Source organism: Musca autumnalis, unplaced genomic scaffold (assembly GCF_047663935.1).
Source record: "Musca autumnalis isolate F117 unplaced genomic scaffold, ASM4766393v1 scaffold_1, whole genome shotgun sequence".
In the NCBI taxonomy this organism is placed as follows: Eukaryota; Metazoa; Arthropoda; class Insecta; order Diptera; family Muscidae; genus Musca; species Musca autumnalis.
In genome coordinates, this window is record NW_027411644.1 from 196,225,960 (window position 1) to 196,240,727 (window position 14,768).

General features: G+C 39.1%; 1 protein-coding gene across 21 annotated transcripts in view; it reads left to right on the top strand.

Annotated features, from left to right (window-relative positions):
• Calx (sodium/calcium exchanger 3) overlaps positions 1-14,768 on the top strand; it is a 534,678-nt gene that overhangs the window by 231,094 nt on the left and 288,816 nt on the right. For 2 of the 21 annotated variants that reach the window (XM_073959644.1, XM_073959661.1), the window contains exons 1-2: positions 4,874-4,922; positions 5,057-5,299. The exons of 16 other annotated variants lie outside the window; for them this stretch is intronic. The gene's annotated coding sequence lies outside the window, so the exon portion shown is untranslated. Of the gene's footprint in view, positions 1-4,873; positions 5,300-14,768 lie in introns of those variants that run through there. 3 more of the 21 variants (XM_073959660.1, XM_073959677.1, XM_073959647.1) reach the window with 2 other exon arrangements.

A 14,768-nucleotide genomic window follows, 5' to 3' on the forward strand; every position in this document is an offset into this window, starting at 1 on the left:
ATTTTTGGTTTCCGTGCTTTTTGTTAAAAACCGCAAGTCCTATCAAAATGAGCCTAAAGAAAATGTTGTAGCTGTGAAAATTCTCTACAAGATTAACCTCTAGGATTAGTTCTTAGATTTTTCCTTTCCTGAGATATAGAAGTTCAGGTCATATTTGTAGGTTTTTTTCGTCATTTTGCTTGGAAACCGCAAATCCTACCGATATGAGATTAGATAAAATCCTTTAGCTTTGACAATTCTCTACAAGATTGGAATTCGTAATTGTTTCCTAGGTTGTGCCATTTTTGAGATACATACATATATGAGTTTAACTTGGGAAATTACAGTCATGACATTGCACAGTGGCCAATTTAGAAAAACCTAGCCAAAACTCTAAAAATTAATGGATTTAGACCTAACCTTGGGTTCTTAATTTTTTTCGGGTCGCTGGTTTCTTTTTCAAATTTTTTAACCCTCAGACAGTCATTAAAGGGGTCTTTTTGGTCCGTACTCCTATAAAATGTAATCGTATTAGATCAAAATATTATACATATTTCTTCTCCATCAATTTTTACTATTTGTCTTAGAATACACCCAAAACTCTATAAAAAAAAACATTGTTCCACAACATCCCATACGGGACAAGGGAGACTTCTCTCATATCAATGAGTGCACCCCGATTCATATTTAGCTCAATGATATGGGACCTACTGTTTATCGCCGAGTCCGAACGGCGTGTCTTAAGACACCACTTGTGGAGAAGTTTTTCAAGGCTGAAATACTCAGGAAATGTCGCCAACATTACTGAGGGGTATTTTGCCACCGTTGAAAAATGTTCGATATCGCCTGGTCGGGGAATCGAACCCCCGACCTTCTGCGTGCAAGCGGGCGTGCATACCATTGTACCACGGTGGCACCCACCCAAAACTCTATACATATACTAAAAAGTGGGGTTTTAGCCAAGAGAATCGATTTCTGAACCATTGTGCGTCATTCTCGTTGGTACCAACAGTTTGGAAAAATCCTCTTTCCATAGCCTGAGCACACTATGTGTATAAGGTACCAAATGTCCTTGGTCCCTACAGGAGATGCTTCTCCTCTCTGCATTTCTTTCGACACCTCTTTCGTGCGCTACTTTTCTTCGATAGCAGAACGACATTCCTGGTCATACCATGAATCACTATCTTCAAGAGGTTTTAAAGACAGTTAGTTCCTCAGGTGACACAACGGGAGGTCAAAGTCTACTTGAGATGAAAGAGAGATCAAGACAAGTCCTGAACTATACCATGTTTCAACTGATCAAGACCGTTTTCTGGTAAATTTCATCACCTACGTCACCCCAAAAATATTATCTGCCAAATTTCGAATTTTATTGAGGTGGACATAAACACGTAAAAAATATCAATCGTCTTGCCGACCGATATATACCCTCAGCCTGTGTGCCCACGAAGAACATAAAATCGCCGTAAACAGGACCACGAGGAGAAGCAACGGTATAAATTCCCATAGGATTTTTGCACAGACCCTAAACTGCACAAACATTTTGAACTTTTGTGGAGCTGGTACCATAAGATGAAGACTGGTGCGAAAAATTTTCGAAGTTCAACTAAATTTGGACAAAGTTTGGATCGAATCGGTTGCTCCGCTCAAGATAAACGTGCTTACCATTTTAGTGGAATTTTTTGCTCTTTTGAGGGAGAGGTACCGCAAGTTGTGGACCCCCATCTTCGAACTTAAACTAAGTGGGGACAGAATATTATGAGAATGAGATGGCCAAATTTTGAAATTAAATCAATTTTAACTACATCCCACTTTAAATAAAACTTGTTGTTTTAGAAATTTTAAAACAACATAACCCGAGATTATGCTGAATTTATTTTACAACAATAAAAGAAAATCGCTTTATCGATTCGAGAATTATCGTGAGCTCCAGCCATTACACATGTGCCATAGGAGTTGTTTGCAACTTTCGATTTATTTTCTCAGGGAGTATGGACTTGCCCCTGAAAAAACTTGTACAATCGTAATGGGGGCAGCAAATACAAAACAAAGCTATTCGAGAACAGGTCTTAAACTAATCTTTTCCAGGATCTGTTGCTTGGTAAATATCTGGTCAATGGTGGCATTGTCAGGTCTAAATCTGCATAGATGTGGTCTAATTATTTCACCTTATAAGGGTGCCACCTTTAGCCTTGAACAGCCAGGCTGGTCTTAAATTGAAATTTTCCGAATTTGTTTGTGGAAGTACCCGAATGAGTGGATCGATAGCGTCCATATTGGAACCTCATCTATGTTTGGTAGAAATTTCACGATGTGCAAAGTATGGACCAAATCCTTCAATAGTTATCGTGCACACAAATTTTCCGAACTTTTTTGACCTTTTGTGGAGAAGGTAGTGGGAGGAGTGGACCGATATGGCTCATCTTCGAACTTAAACTAAGTGTGGACAAAATATTAAGAATGCCAAATGTTGAACCAAATCGGTTTAACCGTTCGAGAGTTATCGTGCGCTAAAGCCAGACAGACGGACGGACATTGCTAAATCGACTGTAAATTGTCTGAAACGGATTTCGTCCAAACATATTTGGGGTCTAAATCCCAGTTGTAGTCGAGGGTCTAAAACCAAGATGGAGTCAATGTAGCATTTGCCCGAATTCTGTAAAAACCCGCTATGGCGCCATTTGTAGTGGATGACAGTCGTAATATTTTGCGCAAACTTAAATCAAGTTCTAAACTGGGCCATTTCGGTCCACTCCTTCGGGTAACTCCTGCACAAAAGTTCAAAACTTTTCGTTAAAATGGTGCGCCCGATAACTCTCGAAGGCAGAAACCGTTGGTCCATGCTTCGCACATCGTAATATTCTTACGAGACATAAATCAAGTTCCAATATGGACAATGTACATACGTCAACTTCTTCAAAGAAGTGGAGTTGAGCACCTCGTCTCGCTTCGTTTTGATTTTTCTTGCAACAGTATTGAGTGGCAAGTCCATACTTCTTCAGAAAATTACTCAAAAGCTGTAAAAAACCCCGCCCAGTAGTGACTGGTGTGTACGACAACTCTCGAACAGAATGCTGTGTTGTTCCACACTTTGCATATCGAAATATTTCTTTGAATATTAGATAAAATTCGAAGGTGGTGCTCCTCCTTCCGGTACATCCCCCACAAAAGTTCGAAAATATTTGCTAAAATGGTATGCGCGATATCTCATAAACAGAGTGACCGATTTGTTCCAAACTTTGGAATTCGAAATATTTGCTCCAAACTTAGTTTATGTTCAAAAGTTGGCCCTATCGGTCCACTCTTGGGGTACCACCCATACAAATGTTCAAGATTTTTGTTGAAGTGCGGTTAAGGGTCTGTTCGAGGATCCGTTGGAAATTTTTACCAAAGGTACACCTAGTGACCCTGTTTACAGCGAAATTATGTTTTTCATGGGCAAGTCCATGTTTCCTGATATGATGGTTCAAAAACTCTAAATTATATAATGATCAACTGAAATGACTGGTGGGCCCGATATCTATCGAGAGGAATGACTCACAAAATAAGACCCACTTCTAAAATGGACAATGTCGGTACATTCCTTAGGGTACCTCCCCCGCAAAACTTTTAAATTTTAATTTAAATTCACATTTTTGTCGGCAATTTAGTAGGCCCAACATTCTGAAAACCCCCTAAATACAGAAAAAGTGTTTCAATTCACACGAGCCGAGGGTATATCTCTGTCGGCCAAGACAACTGACTCTTTTTTACTTGTTATTGATCAGATTTGGATATTACATCAATATGCATGACAGACCAATTATAGGTACATTGGGCCCTATAGTATAGCTAATATTAAAATCAGAGCCAATTTTCACTAATTTTTGTGACTTTTTTTGCCACAGCAAAGGATTGGTAATTTTTTTCTCGCCAATTTGACGATAATTGTGGCTTTTAGAGAAATTTCGCTAAAATTCAGCATTGGTCCCCATACAAAATATTATGGAAATAAAGATCGCTAGGGGGCATGGGTTAAGTTAACCGATTGCCATAAAATTTCATATTTAAGGTTTTTGGATCAAATAGAAACAGTTTGCAGGGTGTGCATTGCAATAAAATCATTTTGGTTTTTTTTGTCACCCTAGTATTTACATTAGAGTGACCCAAAAAACAAAAATTTTTTTTTTTTATTGATTTCCTACCCCCTATTTTTTCCATTTGACCCAAAAATCGTATATATGGAATTTTATGGCGATCGGTTAAGGTTAACCCGTGCCAACCTTGCGATTGTGTTTCCAGAGTAATTTGTATGGGGCCAAAGGTGAATTTTCACGAAAATTCTCTAAATGCCACCATTTTGGTCCAATCGATGAAAAAACTTTACCGGTTCATGATTGTGACCAAAAAACGATTTCTACAAAAAAATTGGAAATTGCATCAAATTTTGATATACACCTTCCCAATTTGATGTGCTTCTTCCGTATATTTTTCTTTTCCACGACAAGTTAACACCATGGAAATACTAACAGTAATGCGAATGTTACCAACCCTCGTATAAATTTATGAAGGAACAAACATTATGCATCGTGGCATACCAACGAGCAACAACAACAAAGTGCTGAGGGTAAATATTTTGTGGAAATGCGATTCTCTTGTCTGTCTATCGGATACAATCTGCTGTTGGCAGAGAAAATAAAACAAAATAACAAGTGGATGAATGAACGAACTCTCACTCACTTCTCGTCCCCTAACAGTTTTATGAGTATTAATTGTGGGGGGGGGGTCCCACAGTGCTCCTTCTTTCCCACTTTTTCTCGGTGCCTCTCTCGCTACCCAACAGTAGCCGTAATATCTGTAATAATGCACAGGAACGGAACCATAAATGTTTGTTTAGTAGTAATGTTAGTTTAGTAGTTTGGTTTGGTTTTCTCGCCGTTGTTGTTGTGGTGTTGGCGGCAGCGGTAAACAACAAACAACATCTAGAGGGAGAAAAAAACTTTCAGACTAAACATTTTGTGGAACAAAGTGGAAACAAATTTAGTTATGGTTTTTTTTTTTTTTTTTTTTTTTTTTGAATAAATAAAATTTTAAATAGAATTGCATTCATAACTTTTTGTTGGGTTTTAAGTGAATCAACAAAACGAACGAACGAACAATGTGCATAAAAAAGCTTACAAATAATTGAAAGCGAAAGTATAAAGAACTTTTTCGAAAAAAAAAAACATAAAATGTGGTGGCGCACTTGAACCACTTTTTTTGGTTAAACACTTCCATAGTGATGATGGCTGTTTGGTGGTGTGAGGTGTTAACATTAACAACAATGCGATAACAATAAAAGGTAGGGTTCAACTACTTTTTGGAAATTTGTTTTGGGTGCCATGTTATCTTTTGTTTAATTATTTTTATTGTGTTCATAATTCAACAATTAGTCAAACAAAACGTTGGATTCTCTGAGGGTTAAGGTTAAATTGAGAACATACAAAACGATTAGTCCGGGGGGATAGTGGTTGATAGTTTACTAATTTTTCTAGAATTATAAACAAAAAGGAAACACAAAACTGTAAACATATTTTAGCAAATTACAAATAATTGTGATACACATAATGCTTCTAAAAACCCTTTCAAACCCCTTTTGAAAAACAAAATGAATGAAAGGTTGCTTCTATAGACTCTTTCTGAATGAAAGGGTGCTTCTATAGACCCTTTCTAAATGAAAGTGTGCTTTTATAGACACTTTCCGAATGGAAGGGTGCTTCTATAGACCCTTTCTGAAAGAAAGGGTGCATGTATAGACCCTACTTGAATGAAATTGTGCTTCTATAGACCCTTTCTAAATGAAAGGGTGCATCTATAGGCCCTTTCTGAATGAACGGGTGCTTCAATAGACCCTTTCTGAATGAAAGGGTGCATCTATAGGCCCTCTCTGAATGAACGGGTGCTTCTATATACCATTTCTACATGAAATGGTGCTTCTATAGACCCTTTCAGAATGAAAGGGTGCTTCTATAGACCCTTTCTGAATGAAAGGGTGCATCTATAGGCCCTCTCTGAATGAACGGGTGCTTCTATATACCATTTCTACATGAAATGGTGCTTCTATAGACCCTTTCAGAATGAAAGGGTGCTTCTATAGACCCTTTCTAAATGAAAGGGTGCATCTATAGACCCTTTCCGAATGGAAGGGTACTTCTATAGACCCTTTCTGAATGAAAACGTGCTTCTATAGACCCTTTCTGAAAGAAAGGATGCTTCTATAGACCCTTTCTGAAAGAAAGGGTGCATGTATAGACCCTTCCTAAATGAAATTGTGCTTCTATAGACCCTTTCTGAAAGAAAGGGTGCTTCTATTGGCCCTTTCTGAATGAACGGGTGCTTCTATATACCATTTCTAAATGAAATGGTCCTTCTATAGACCCTTTCAGAATAAAAGGGTGCATCTATAGGCCCTTTCTGAATGAACGGGTGCTTCTAAAGACCCTTTCAGAATGAAAGGGTGCTTCTAAAGACCCTTCTTGAATGAAATGGTGCTTCTAAAAAACCTTTCTGAATGAAAGGGTGCTTCAATAGACCCTTTCTGAATGAAAGGGTGCATCTATAGGCCCTCTCTAAATGAACTGGTGCTTCTATATACCATTTCAACATGAAATGGTGCTTCTATAGACCCTTTCAGAATGAAAAAGTGCTTCTATAGACCCTTTCTAAATGAAAGGGTGCATCTATAGGCCCTTTCTGAATGAACTTGTGCTTCTATATACCATTTCTAAATGAAATGGTCCTTCTATAGACCCTTTCAGAATGAAAGGGTGCTTCTAAAGACCCTTCTTGAATGAAATGGTGCTTCTAAAAAACCTTTCTGAATGAAAGGGTGCTTCAATAGACCCTTTCTGAATGAAAGGGTGCTTCTATAGACCCTTTCTGAATGAAAGGGTGCTCCTATAGACCCTTTCTGAATGAAAGGGTGCTTCTATAGACCCTTTCTGAATGAAAGGGTGCTTCTATAGACCCTTTCTGAATGAAAGGGTGCTTCTATAGACCCCTTCTGAATGAAAGGGTGCTTCTATAGACCCTTTCTGAATGAAAGGGTGCTTCTATAGACCCTTTCTGAATGAAAGGGTGCTTCTATAGACCCTTTCTGAATGAAAGGGTGCTTCTATAGACCCTTTCTGAATGAAAGGGTGCTTCTATAGACCCTTTCTGAATGAAAGGGTGCTTCTATAGACCCTTTCTGAATGAAAGGGTGCTTCTATAGACCCTTTCTGAATGAAAGGGTGCTTCTATAGACCCTTTCTGAATGAAAGGGTGCTTCTATAGACCCTTTCTGAATGAAAGGGTGCTTCTATAGACCCTTTCTGAATGAAAGGGTGCTTCTAAAGACCCTTCTTGAATGAAATGGTGCTTCTAAAAAACCTTTCTGAATGAAAGGGTGCTTCAATAGACCATTTCTGAATGAAAGGGTGCATCTATAGGCCCTCTCTAAATGAACGGGTGCTTCTATATACCATTTCTACATGAAATGGTGCTTCTATAGACCCTTTCAGAATGAAAGGGTGCTTCTATAGACTCTTTCTAAATGAAAGGGTGCATCTATAGGCCCTTTCTGAATGAACTTGTGCTTCTAAAGACCCTTCTTGAATGAAATGGTGCTTCTAAAAAACCTTTCTGAATGAAAGGGTGCTTCAATAGACCATTTCTGAATGAAATGGTGCATCTATAGGCCCTCTCTAAATGAACGGGTGCTTCTATATACCATTTCTACATGAAATGGTGCTTCTATAGACCCTTTCAGAATGAAAGGGTGCTTCTATAGACTCTTTCTAAATGAAAGGGTGCATCTATAGGCCCTTTCTGAATGAACTTGTGCTTCTATATACCATTTCTAAATGAAATGGTCCTTCTATAGACCCTTTCAGAATGAAAGGGTGCTTCTAAAGACCCTTCTTGAATGAAATGGTGCTTCTAAAAAACCTTTCTGAATGAAAGGGTGCTTCAATAGACCCTTTCTGAATGAAAGGGTGCTTCTATAGACCCTTTCTGAATGAAAGGGTGCTCCTATAGACCCTTTCTGAATGAAAGGTTGCTTCTATAGACCCTTTCTGAATGAAAGGGTGCTTCTATAGACCCTTTCTGAATGAAAGGGTGCTTCTATAGACCCTTTCTGAATGAAAGGGTGCTTCTATAGACCCTTTCTGAATGAAAGGGTGCTTCTATAGACCCTTTCTGAATGAAAGGGTGCTTCTATAGACCCCTTCTGAATGAAAGGGTGCTTCTATAGACCCTTTCTGAATGAAAGGGTGCTTCTATAGACCCTTTCTGAATGAAAGGGTGCTTCTATAGACCCTTTCTGAATGAAAGGGTGCTTCTATAGACCCTTTCTGAATGAAAGGGTGCTTCTATAGACCCTTTCTGAATGAAAGGGTGCTTCTATAGACCCTTTCTGAATGAAAGGGTGCATCTATAGACCCTTTCTGAATGAAAGGGTGCTTCTATAGACCCTTTCTGAATGAAAGGGTGCTTCTATAGACCCTTTCTGAATGAAAGGGTGCTTCTATAGACCCTTTCTGAATGAAAGGGTGCTTCTATAGACCCTTTCTGAATGAAAGGGTGCTTCTATAGACCCTTTCTGAATGAAAGGGTGCTTCTATAGACCCTTTCTGAATGAAAGGGTGCTTCTATAGACCCTTTCTGAATGAAAGGGTGCTTCTATAGACCCTTTCTGAATGAAAGGGTGCTTCTATAGACCCTTTCTGAATGAAAGGGTGCTTCTATAGACCCTTTCTGAATGAAAGGGTGCTTCTATAGACCCTTTCTGAATGAAAGGGTGCTTCTATAGACCCTTTCTGAATGAAAGGGTGCTTCTATAGACCCTTTCTGAATGAAAGGGTGCTTCTATAGACCCTTTCTGAATGAAAGGGTGCTTCTATAGACCCTTTCTGAATGAAAGGGTGCTTCTATAGACCCTTTCTGAATGAAAGGGTGCTTCTATAGACCCTTTCTGAATGAAAGGGTGCTTCTATAGACCCTTTCTGAATGAAAGGGTGCTTCTATAGACCCTTTCTGAATGAAAGGGTGCTTCTATAGACCCTTTCTGAATGAAAGGGTGCTTCTATAGACCCTTTCTGAATGAAAGGGTGCTTCTATAGACCCTTTCTGAATGAAAGGGTGCTTCTATAGAATGAAAAGGTGCTTCTGTAGAGCCTTTCTGAATGAAGGGGTGCTTCTATAGATCCTTTCTAAATGAAAGGGTGCTTCTATAGACCCTCTCTGAATGAAAAGGTGCTTCAGTAGGCCCTCTCTGAATGAAAGGGTGCTTCTAGAGACCATTTCTAAATGAAATGGTGCTTCTATAGACCCTTTCTGAATGAAAGGCCCTTTCTGAATCAAAGGGTTGTTCTATAGACCCTTTCTGAATCAAAGGGTTCTTCTATAGAATGAAAAGTTGCATCTATAGACCCTTTCTAAATGAAAGGGTGCTTCTATAGATCCTTTCTAAATGAAAGGGTGCTTCTATAGACCCTTTCTAAATGAAAGAGTGCTTCTATAGGTCCTCTCTGAATGAAAGGGTGCTTCATGGACACTTTTTGAATGAAAGGGTTCTCCTATAGACCCTTTCAGAATGAAAGGGTTCTCCTATAGACCCTTTATGGATGAAAGGGTGCTTCTATAGACCCTTTCTGAATGACAGGGTGCTTCTATAGAACCTTTCTGATTGAAGGGGTGCTTCTATAGACCCTTTCTGGATGAAAGGGTTCTTCTACAGATCCTTTCTGGATGAAAGGGTTCTTCTACAGATCCTTTCTGAATGACAGATGACCCTTTCTGAATGAAAGGGTGCTTCTTAGACCCTTTCTGGATGAAAGGGTTCTTCTATAGACCCCTTCTGAATGAGAGGGTGCTTCTACTGACCCTTTCTGGATGAAAGGGTTCGTCTACAGATCCTTTCTGAATGACAGATGACCCTTTCTGAATGAAAGGGTGCTTCTTAGACCCTTCCTGGATGAAAGGGTTCTTCTATAGACCCTTTCTGAATGAGAGGGTGCTTCTACTGCCCCTTTCTGGATGAAAGGGTTCTTCTACAGATCCTTTCTGAATGATAGGGTGCTTCTATAGACCCTTTCTGAATCAAAGGGTGCAGGGGGTTGAAAGGGTTCTTCTATAGACCCTTTCTGGAGGAAAGGGTGCTTCTACAGATCCTTTCTGGATGAAAGGTTGCTTCTACAAATCCTTTCTGAATGAATTGTTGCTTCTATAGGCGTTTTCTGAATGAAAGGGTGCTTCTACAGATCCTTTCTGGATGAAAGGGTGCTTCTATAGATCCTTTCTGAATGAAAGGGTGCTTCTATAGACCCTTTCTGAATGAAAGGGTGCTTCTATAGACCCTTTCTGAATGAAAGGGTGCTTCTATAGACCCTTTCTGAATGAAAGGGTGCTTCTATAGACCCTTTCTGAATGAAAGGGTGCTTCTATAGACCCTTTCTGAATGAAAGGGTGCTTCTATAGACCCTTTCTGAATGAAAGGGTGCATCTATAGACCCTTTCTGAATGAAAGGGTGCTTCTATAGACCCTTTCTGAATGAAAGGGTGCTTCTATAGACCCTTTCTGAATGAAAGGGTGCTTCTATAGACCCTTTCTGAATGAAAGGGTGCTTCTATAGACCCTTTCTGAATGAAAGGGTGCTTCTATAGACCCTTTCTGAATGAAAGGGTGCTTCTATAGACCCTTTCTGAATGAAAGGGTGCTTCTATAGACCCTTTCTGAATGAAAGGGTGCTTCTATAGACCCTTTCTGAATGAAAGGGTGCTTCTATAGACCCTTTCTGAATGAAAGGGTGCTTCTATAGACCCTTTCTGAATGAAAGGGTGCTTCTATAGACCCTTTCTGAATGAAAGGGTGCTTCTATAGACCCTTTCTGAATGAAAGGGTGCTTCTATAGACCCTTTCTGAATGAAAGGGTGCTTCTATAGACCCTTTCTGAATGAAAGGGTGCTTCTATAGACCCTTTCTGAATGAAAGGGTGCTTCTATAGACCCTTTCTGAATGAAAGGGTGCTTCTATAGACCCTTTCTGAATGAAAGGGTGCTTCTATAGAATGAAAAGGTGCTTCTGTAGAGCCTTTCTGAATGAAGGGGTGCTTCTATAGATCCTTTCTAAATGAAAGGGTGCTTCTATAGACCCTCTCTGAATGAAAAGGTGCTTCAGTAGGCCCTCTCTGAATGAAAGGGTGCTTCTAGAGACCATTTCTAAATGAAATGGTGCTTCTATAGACCCTTTCTGAATGAAAGGCCCTTTCTGAATCAAAGGGTTGTTCTATAGACCCTTTCTGAATCAAAGGGTTCTTCTATAGAATGAAAAGTTGCATCTATAGACCCTTTCTAAATGAAAGGGTGCTTCTATAGATCCTTTCTAAATGAAAGGGTGCTTCTATAGACCCTTTCTAAATGAAAGAGTGCTTCTATAGGTCCTCTCTGAATGAAAGGGTGCTTCATGGACACTTTTTGAATGAAAGGGTTCTCCTATAGACCCTTTCAGAATGAAAGGGTTCTCCTATAGACCCTTTATGGATGAAAGGGTGCTTCTATAGACCCTTTCTGAATGACAGGGTGCTTCTATAGAACCTTTCTGATTGAAGGGGTGCTTCTATAGACCCTTTCTGGATGAAAGGGTTCTTCTACAGATCCTTTCTGGATGAAAGGGTTCTTCTACAGATCCTTTCTGAATGACAGATGACCCTTTCTGAATGAAAGGGTGCTTCTTAGACCCTTTCTGGATGAAAGGGTTCTTCTATAGACCCCTTCTGAATGAGAGGGTGCTTCTACTGACCCTTTCTGGATGAAAGGGTTCGTCTACAGATCCTTTCTGAATGACAGATGACCCTTTCTGAATGAAAGGGTGCTTCTTAGACCCTTCCTGGATGAAAGGGTTCTTCTATAGACCCTTTCTGAATGAGAGGGTGCTTCTACTGCCCCTTTCTGGATGAAAGGGTTCTTCTACAGATCCTTTCTGAATGATAGGGTGCTTCTATAGACCCTTTCTGAATCAAAGGGTGCAGGGGGTTGAAAGAGTTCTTCTATAGACCCTTTCTGGAGGAAAGGGTGCTTCTACAGATCCTTTCTGGATGAAAGGTTGCTTCTACAAATCCTTTCTGAATGAATTGTTGCTTCTATAGGCGTTTTCTGAATGAAAGGGTGCTTCTACAGATCCTTTCTGGATGAAAGGGTGCTTCTATAGATCCTTTCTGAATGAAAGGGTGCTTCTATAGACCCTTTCTGAATGAAAGGGTGCTTCTATAGACCCTTTCTGAATGAAAGGGTGCTTCTATAGACCCTCTCTGAATGAAAGGGTGCTTCTATAGACCCTTTCTGAAACAAAGGATGGTTCTAACGACCCTTTCTGAAACAAAGGGTGGTTCTATTGACCCTTTCTGAATGAAATGGTGCTTCTATAGAACCTTTCTGAATTTAAGGGTGCTTCTATAGTCCCTTTCTGAACGAAAGGGTGCTTCTATAGACCCTTTCTCAATGAAAGGTTGCTTCTATAGACCCTTTCTCAATGAAAAGGTGCTTCTGTATACCCTTTCTCAATGAAAGGGTGCTTGTATAGACCCTTTCTGAATGAAATGGTGCTTCTGAATTAAACGGTGCTTCTATAGACCCTTTCAGAATTAAAGGGTGCTTCTATAGACCCTTTCGGAATTAAAGGGTGCTTCTATAGACCCTTTCTGAATTAAAGGGTGCTTCTATAGACCCTTTCATTCTGAATAAAAAAGCGCTTCTATAGACCCTTTCATTCTGAATAAAAAAGCGCTTCTATAGACCCTTTCATTCTGATTAAAAAAGCGCTTCTATAGAACCTTTCCGAATGAAAGATTGCTTCTAGAGACCCTTTCTTAATGAAAAAGTGCTTCTATAGACCCTTTCTTAATGAAAAGGTGCCTCTATAGACCCTTTCTTAATGAAAAAGCGCTTCTATAGACCTTTCCGAATGAAAGGGTGCTTCTAGAGGCCCTTTCTGAATGAAAAAGCGCTTCTATAGACCCTTTCTGAATGAAAGGGTGCTTCTAGATACCCTTTCTGAATGAAAGCGTGCTTCCATAGACCCTATCTGAATGAAAGTGTGCTTCGATAGACCCTTTCTAAATAAAAGGGTGCTTCGACAAACCCTTTCTGAGTGAAAGGATGCTTCTATAGACCCTTTCTTAATGAAAAAGTTCTTCTTTAGACCCTTTCTGAATGAAAGTATGCTTCTTAGACCCTTTCTGAATAAAAAGATGCTTCTATAAACTCTCTTGTGTTTACTATCGTTCTGTTATCACCTCAGTAATGTTTAATAATTCTATAAAATTATCGACTATTTTATATCTGTCATGAGTTGTTGTTTTAGTAACAAAACGTTTTTTGTTTTCCACTTGACTGTCTATCAATCTGTCTGTATAATTTTTGCGCTATGAATATGTAATGATAGGCAACAGAATGCGCGCTCAAAGCGCCATGATTGGAAAACAATAATGTCAACAAATTTGTATAACAATAACCCAGCACCCTAGACAATTGTGGAAACGAGTAATGGATGAAACAGAGTTGCGACAAACAAACTCAGCAAGAGGGGTATTTTGAATAGAAATGTGCATATGTATATTAGGATGGAACGTTTCAAATTCGTAGAGTTGTCAAACATATCACTTAAATGCAGGAAAAAACAAATATGTATTGACATATCCAGTTTAGTGTTATAATGGTCACGAACTTTAACAATGACACTCCAATCCCCTCTGTCTCTCTCGCTCTATCATTCATTAAAAATGACATCAACAAAAAACACTCAATGCTAAGGTTCTCGTTGTGATTTTGCTTTCATTTGCTTGTTTAGTTTTATTTTTCTCTTTGTAAAACATGCCGCAATAAAAGCCAAATAGTGACAATAAATTTTTCTGCTAAACAAAGCCAAATAACAATGACAACAACAACAATAACAAAAACTGCAAAGTAAAATATCGAATACGAAACAATAAAAACAAATTCTAAAACAAAAGAAAGTAATAATAAAAAAGACAACAGCAGAGACAACACGTCGTTGTTCGCTATGAAAATAAAAAACAACAATGCTAAAATGCATAAAAACAGCAATAAAAACAACAACATTATGAAAAATTTTGTTACAGTGATGGCGAAAATTATCTGATCGGGTAAATAAAATGACTCTCGGAGGAAAAATATTCCTTCATGACCTGGTACACTTCAGCATTATGCTACGCCTTCCTACGTTTTCTTAACAAACCAAATGTTAGCCCAAAACCTAATGCCTCCATACTATCGAAAATCGGTAGATTCTCTAAACATACTATCAAACGTTACACCCATTATCTTGGGATAGTTTGTAGTCGGAATGAGGACACTATCGACCAGTATGTTCAGGAGAAGCCTCATTTCAGCCGTCCAGGTAGGGAACAGTGTGGCAGTAGATTTAGCGACGGATATGTTCACATTCCTCAGATTTAGAAACTCTATTAAATCACCTATGTATATACATATTTAACCTATCACATACGTACATATGTCATCGCATATAGTCGTCTGGAGGATGTGAAATTTCAGAAAGGTGAATTCCACAAACGAGGGTAATAGATCTGTATGATTCGCCACAGCTGGCATCTTTACCTGGCATTAGTAGCTGTACCACCCTGCCAACTTTCAAGGCTTCTGGTACAATATGGGTGGCTAATGATAAATCTAGTACATTTGTCAAATACTCCGGGTTCATAAAATAGCTCATCGTAAATTGTGCTCCTTGAAAGTGAGTGCTCTTATACGTT